The sequence below is a fragment of the Tachyglossus aculeatus genome, chromosome X3, assembly GCF_015852505.1.
Source record: "Tachyglossus aculeatus isolate mTacAcu1 chromosome X3, mTacAcu1.pri, whole genome shotgun sequence".
Lineage (NCBI taxonomy): Eukaryota > Metazoa > Chordata > Mammalia > Monotremata > Tachyglossidae > Tachyglossus > Tachyglossus aculeatus.
In genome coordinates this window covers 9,079,975-9,087,561 of record NC_052099.1, presented here as the reverse complement: position 1 = coordinate 9,087,561, position 7,587 = coordinate 9,079,975, and the positions used below count along the sequence as shown (strand labels likewise).

Sequence of the window (7,587 nt, the reverse complement as noted above, 5' to 3'; positions counted from 1 at the left end):
TCACACAGCAGATGAGTGGCAGAGTCGGGATTAGAACACAGGTCCTTCTGACTCCCAGACCCATGGTCTATCCACTAGGCTAGATATTTGGCGTGACTCACTCAGGTTTGTGGTACTGTTTTTGAGTTTGGCCAGAGGTGTCTACTTTGTCGCTAGGATGGGTTTTCAGGGGCAGAGCTACTGCATACTCACTACAGAACTACTAAACCACTTGGAATAATTTTCCCCCAACTGAGTGGCCCCTTAAAATTTTCAGCCATGGGAGACTGCCCACTTCACCCATCCCTAAAATTGGTTCGGCTCTCTACCGACTGAATATTTTATATAGAAAAAGAGAAATGGTATTCCTGAAAGCTCTATTAGGAAAGCTCTGGAAATTCTGTGCCCATGTCAATTTATTCTATTTGCTGATGAGAGGAACGCATATTTCTCCGTCACACAATTCAAAGGGGAAAAAGCATTATTGATGATGTTCGGAGTCTCATGAAATTCTCATTAGAAAGAGGTATCCATATCAGCCTTCACAGAAATTATGACATCTAATAAAATTCTTAAATGTTCCCAAATGAATACTTTCCAATATTTTATGAATTATGGATGCAATATCAAACAAAAATGATAACTTTTCCAGTTCTCAAGTGACTTTCTCATACTAAGTAAAAATAGGAGAGCTGCTTTAGAAAAATTGTAATGGGCAGGAGGGGATCTGTTCTGTTCTGGATAGTTCATGGTTCTTCAGATGATTTATGGTGTGTGTATGTGAATAATGTTGACTCTTGCTATGAAATGCAAATCCAGTTTGTCATATTGGTTGTCTTTCATTATTTCATTCTGGTGCCTTCTTATTCTCATTTCTGCAGAATTGTGTAGTTTTTAAAGTTTTTTGGCGGGTAGCCTATTTAAGTAAATTACTGAGGTTGAAAAGCGGGGAGGTTTGGGTTGGATGGAAGTGACTGCAGTTTCAACTACCATCCAGATAGATTCTTGTCCATGGAAAGTAAAAAAGTACAAGGGCCTCTGTTTCTGACCCAAGAGAAAAATCACAACAAAATGGAAGCTATTTTATCCAGTTTCTTGGGTGCTCCCATAAATGCCCTATTAGCCAGGGAGAGCATAATGAAGGGGTCAAAAAAGATAGAGACAGAGACCCAAGGGATCAGTGGCTTTTGCAGTTATCATTGCCAGAACTGGTAGTGTCATGTGGGGTGGGCTAATAATAATAATAATAGTGCTTGGCATATAGTAAGCGCTTAACAAATAGCAACATTATTAATGGTATTTGTTAAGCACTTACTATGTGCCAAGCAGCGTTGTATGTTCTATACAAGGTAATCAGGTTGTCCCATATGGTGCTCAGAGTCTTAATCCCCATTTCACAGATGAGGTAACTGAGGCACAGAGAAGTGAAGTGGCTTTTCTAAGGTCACACAGCAGACAAGTGGTGGAGCCGGGATTAGAACCCACAACCTCTGACTCCCCAGCCTGGGCTCTTTCCACTAAGCCATGCTGCTTCTCTAGTCAACAGTTGGACCAGTGTCAAGGAATTCACTTCTCTTCATCAGCTGAAACTAATTCTAACTTTCCAAAATAACTTTTAAAAAAGCATGGGTATCAGAGAAAGACAAAGAGAGCTGAGGAAAAACAGGAATGTTGTCATGATAACTGCTTCATTACATTTCTAAGGAATGTTGATAGTTTCAGCTTTCAATATAGGTGTGCTCCAGATTCCAAACACCCTGAAATACATAAAATCCTGAGATATGTCATGCATTAATTACCGATGTGTCCCAGAATTCAAAAGCCCCATCCCCAACATTATGTCCAATCACTGTTGGAAAATCAATTTCTTACCCACTTCCTCCTCCCCATATAATAATTAATGATTATGGTATTTGTCAGATGCTTACTATGTGTTAAGCACTGTTCTAAAGGCTGGGGTAGATACCAAAGTTCATCAGGTCAGACACAGTCCCTGTCCCACATGGGGCTTACAGTCTAAGTATGAGGGGGGACAGGTAGTGAATCCCCATTTCATAGATGAGGAAACTGAGGCACAAAGAAGTTAAGTGACTTGCCCAAGATCATACAGCAGGCAAGTGGTGGAGCCAGGATTAGAACGCAGATCCTCTAACTCCCAGGCCTGGGCTCTTTCCACTAGGCCACGTTGCTTCCCCATATGCCATTCTCTACCCAAACTTCTCTATTCTGAGCAATTTTCCTCCACCTCTAGCCTCCTGACTTGGCCCATCCCTCTCTTGTCTTCCCCAAGCCTCCACCCCCTTATTTTTCAACTCAAGCTGCATGCCACTGCCACTGTCAGAGAGAGAGGGGCAGATTAGACTTAGCTGCCTCCCCACTGACTGCAAGTTCACCCCTCCTTCTCAATACATGGTAGGATCTCCTGGCTCTCTCCCACTGGTAGTGGTGGTGGTGCATGGCGCGAGCGGAGCCCACATTCAAGTGCCAGGAGCTCGAGGTGGAAGCTGGACAGAGAGTGGTGAGGCAACAGGGATCCAAATGAGCAGCCTCCTTGCTACTTGAAATAAGAAGGCAGGGCTGGGACCCAGGCAACTGGCCATGAGGAGGTGAGGAGGATAGCATTTTCCTATCCCTATCCTCCTGGCAGCATGGCTTTGGTGTGGTAGCATGGACGACACTGATTTATTTCCAAATGAATTCTTAGGGGGGCTGAGCACAGGGGCTAGAAGAGTCTAGAAATAGTGGAGGGGAAGGGACAAGGGGATGGGAGCTTTGGAGAGGGAGTAAGTTTTTTTTATGGTATTTGTTAAGCACTTATTATGTGCCAGGAACTGTGGTAGTTTCAAGCTAGTTAGGTTGGACACAGTCTATGTTCCACAAGGAGCTCAAAGTCTTAATCCCCATTTTACAGATCAGGTAACTGAGGCAGAGAAGCTATATGACTTGCCCAAGGTCACACAGCAGACAATTGGCAGAGCTGGGATTAGAACCCCAGTCCTTCTGACCCTCAGACCTGTGCTCAATCCACTAGGCCACACTGCTTCTACATGCAATTTTCACTTACCTATAGGGCTCAGTTGTCATGTTGGAGCTGGTTCTGGAAAGGAACCTAACTAATTGCATGTTAGTTGATGGGAAAACTCACCCCATGATATGACCATTCATGATATAGCCAGATTTTCGAGTAATATAATATGGATGTATTTTCAAGAAACATAATATGGATATATCCTGGGGCATGGCTGTATTGATATTGCTCTGGGATAGGGATACTTTCAACTTGAAACTTCAGCCTAGAAAGGAGAGAAGAATGTTAGCCACCCTGATGCAAGAGCTTCTTTGCCATCTCTCCTTAGCACCTAAAACCAGTGGGACATAGTGGAAAGAGCCCGGGCCTGGGAGTTGGAGGACCTGGGTTCTAATCCCAGCTCTGCCACATACTCTGTGTGTGTGTGTGTGTGTGTGTGTGTGTGTGTGTGTGTGTGTGTGTGTGTGTGTGTGTGTGTGTGACTCTGGGCAAATCACTTAATTTTTCTGTGCCTCTGTTTCCTCATCTGTAAAATGGGGATTCAATACCTGTTCTTACTCCTACTTAGAATGTGAACCCCATATGGGACAGAAACTGTGTCCAACCTGATTATCCTTTATCTATCCCAGCAATTAGTACAATGCTTGGCACAAAGTAAGCGCTTAACAGATACCACAATTATTAATTATTATTATTGAATAAAAATGAACTCTGATGGAATTTACCTACTTGCTTCTAGAGGGAATAATTCAGATTAATTCTGTCACTTTAAAAAATACCATAAATTACAAAATGGGTATGTATTTTTTACATGCTCAGGAACAAGTGTTTAATTTAAAGATTTTCAGAGGTGCGGATTGGTTTTAGGACTAAAGAATAAAGCATTAGAGTGTAGAATGGAAGATCCTTGCCTCCTTCCCCTCTGAGAAGTCAAGATTGTAGTGCAGCGTACAGGGGAATAGTTAGTCATTATGACTTGCTAATAGATATTGGGAATGTTCTCTTCACCACAATCCCAGAATGTATTTCAAGTCCTTTTTGAGTGGTGAATCATGACGCTAGAGGTATTACTGTCTCAGTTCGATTCTATTCCGATTTTCTAATCCAAGCTATGAAAAGAGTACAAATTGGGTGCCAATCCTTTGGGTCCCAGTAAAGTCCTGAAATGGGCATTTTCTTTCCAATTTACTCCTCCTCTTCATATGCCTAGTGTGGCATAATTCATCAAGAGTCCCCAACCAGGAATGGTCACTGCCACTGGCCAGGGACACCAAGGGAGAAATAAAGAGATAAAGAATTCATTATCACAGCTGCTGGGCTTAGTGAGTGAATGTCTCTTTCATATACCCACCAAAAATGAAAACCCCAGTTTCTGAGTTGTGTAGAGTCTCTGAGCCAAATAATCTAGAAAAACAACACCCACTGTGGCCACCTATAAAGGATTGAATTTTAGGGAAATTTGGATAATTCTTTTAACAATATCACTGGAACTTTATTCATTTTCCCTTGAGAAAATCCCCATTTACTTTAAATCCGGTTAAAAAAATAAGCACAGCAGATGATCTAGTCTGGAAATGTTTGTAATTAAAACGAAGAAAATTTCTCCCATGTCTTCAATGGTCATGATCGGATTGTGTGCCCACAAAGACTGTCCTTTGTTGTGCTGTCTGTTGTACTTGTTGATTGCAGCATCTGAGGCTTTGTTTAGCTGCATGTGTAACATGTTTGCACTGTCCTCCTTGCTTTCGGTTTGCCGGTTTCAACTCACCATATAGCAGCAGTTTGGATAGCCTCCTGTCATTGATTTTTCACGAGTGTCTTGCCCAACATAGCTGTGTATCGGTGAGCATAGCTTCAGTGCTAGGAGACTGACTTCCCTCCAGGTTTTTATTTGTGATCCCAGCTTGTCTTTCTTAGTCTGGAAGTGACACTGATGCAACTGCTCAAGGAGTTGGATGTGGCATTGGTATAGAGCCCAGGTCTCCTAGCTGTAGAGAAGGTTGGACAGCACACTTCAGCTCTGTAGACCTTTAGTTTGGTCTGGAACCCAACACCACACTGACACCATAGTCTCCCACTGGATGGGCTGGCCTTCTTGATTCCATTTTGTGCTTCTTTGTCTATCATTCCACTGCTTGACAGGGTTGCCTAAGTGACAGAATTCTGTGACAACATTTAGTTTCTCTGGTTTTCATCATCAATGCCTGCTCCCTCTAGACTGTAAAGCTCATGTGGGCAGGGAACATGTCAACCAACTCTGTTATATTGGAGTCTCCCAAGTGCTTAGTACAGTGCTCTGCACATGATAAGTGCTCAATAAATATAATAATAATGATGATATTTGTTAAGCGCTTACTGTGCACCAAGCACTGTTCTAAACGTTGGATGAGCAATTGCATTGGTGAAACAGTTTACAATCAGTCGCATGTCTTCTTAGGAATCACATTGTTGCATCAGACAGTGCAGCACATGATCTTTTCAGCCAGTCAAGTACAGAAAAAAGGACAGTGAGCAGCATCAAGGTCATTCCTTGGTTTCATAGACCTTACTAAAGCATTTAAAACATCACTGGCTCTGGACACTAGAAACTGCCTAGAAAAATCTGGCTACCCTGAATAATTCCCTGAATTCCCTGAATAAGGACAGGAAGAGAAAGGCAGGTTAGAGAGGCAGAAGCAGAAAGACAGTGTATAATTTCAACTGAGGCTTGCCTCTGGCTGGAATTGACAGTTGACAATTGAGAATTGACAGTCCAGTCAGTCAAGCAAGCCATGGTATTTATTGAGCACTTACTGTATGCAGAGCATTTAGTGCTTTGGAGAGTGCAATGTAACAGCGTTGGTAGACACATTTCCTGCCCACAAGGAGCTTCCAGTCTAGAGGAGCAGTCTTGACATGTCTCTCCCAGAATGCCCCACTGCAATCTGCAGTCGTTCTGGTAGTGTATGCATAGAGTTTACTTGGTAAAAATACATAAGGTGGTTCACCATTGCCTCCTTCCACGCAGTAAACTTGAGTCTCTGCCCTCAACTCTCTCCCATGCCTCTGCTGCCCAGCACAGGTGAGTTTTGACTTGTAGCAGATTGCCTTCCACTTGCTAGCCACTGCCCAAGCTACGAATGTAATGGGTATCATCTGCTTGACTTTCCCTCCCATAGCTGAGACTGGTAGAGTACTGGAAACTCTCCAGGTGCTATCCTAAGAGGGGAGAGGAGCAGTATTATTGTCATAATGACAGTCATACCTTGCCACACATCCTAAATCATTACACTTTCAAAATGTATAATTTTGTGCATCTCCCCAGTTAGATTGTGAGTTCTTGGGCAAGGATCATGTCTGTCATCTCCATTTTCCTCACTTAAGTGCTCTGCACACAATAGGTACTCAGTAATAACAATTGTAGTATTTGGAAAGCACTGTACAAAGTGCTGGGGTAGATACAGTGTGAGCAGATCAGACGTAGTCACTGTCTAACATGGGGCTCACAGTCTAAAGGGGAGGGAGAACAGGCATTTTCTCCTCATTTTACAAAAGGGGAAACTGAGGCACTGAGAAGTTAAGGGACTTAACCAAGGTCATACAACAGGCAAGTGATGGAACCAGGATTAGAACCCAGGTCCTCTGATTTCCAGGCTTGGGCTCTTTCCCTTGGGCCATGCTACTTTACTTGCTCTGTATGCACAATAAAGACTATTGATTGATGTGACTGTGGCTAGCTGGTTGTTTTCATTCGTTTTAATTTAACTGGAAATTCTTACTTGTGATTGTAGCTAAGACCAAGTGAAAGCTTTTATGTTTATCTTTTAGTGTGAGAAAATCTGCTTTCATCTCTTCATGTTAAATTCCCCAAATATTATTTTATATGTGCTATTTGATCTTGAAGTAATCTTAAAGCCTTTTAAATAAGTGTTTAAGAGTTCATTTCCTTAACAACCACTACTGGAACTTACAGCATGGGAAAGGCTACATATAAGGTGTCCTTCATTTTTGAAGATGCACCGGAGAGTGAGACTGGATCATAGAATAATAATAACAGTATTTGTTAAGCGCTCACTATGTGCTCATGAGTTCTAATCTCGGCTCTCCTGCTTGTCTGCTGTGTGACCTTAGGCAAGTCACTTCACTTCTCTGTGCCTCAGTTACCTCATCTGTAAAATGGGGATTGAGACCGTGAGCCCCACATGGGACAGGGACTGTGTCCAAACCAATTTGCTTGTATTCACCCCAGTGTTTAGTACAGTGCCTGGCAATTGGTAAGTGCTTAACAAGTACCATAATTATTGTTATTATTATTCATATCTAGGCTCAATGGACAGCTCATTCCCCCTTGTGTGACTGTAAATATTATTCAAATGTCTGTAGTCCTGGATTGATTTTACTTGGGTGAGAGAGAAAAAAATGTAGTCACTGCCCCATTCCTTAAGGTTTGGCACCTATGATAAATTACTTAATATTCAGTAGCCGCATTTAAGAAGCAGTGTGGCTTAGTGGATAGAACACGGGTCTGCGAGTCAGGAGGACCTGAGTTCTAATTCTGGCTCTGCCACCTATCTTCTGTGTGACCTTGAGCACTTAGTACA

At 42.5% G+C, this 7,587-nt stretch overlaps 1 non-coding gene across 1 annotated transcript; it reads right to left on the bottom strand.

Moving 5' to 3' along the window:
* Positions 1-6,078: 6,078 nt before the first annotated feature.
* LOC119949036 lies at positions 6,079-6,215 on the bottom strand. Its single transcript, XR_005457133.1, has one exon. It is a non-coding gene; the product is annotated as a small nucleolar RNA SNORA7 (small nucleolar RNA).
* Positions 6,216-7,587: the final 1,372 nt, after the last annotated feature.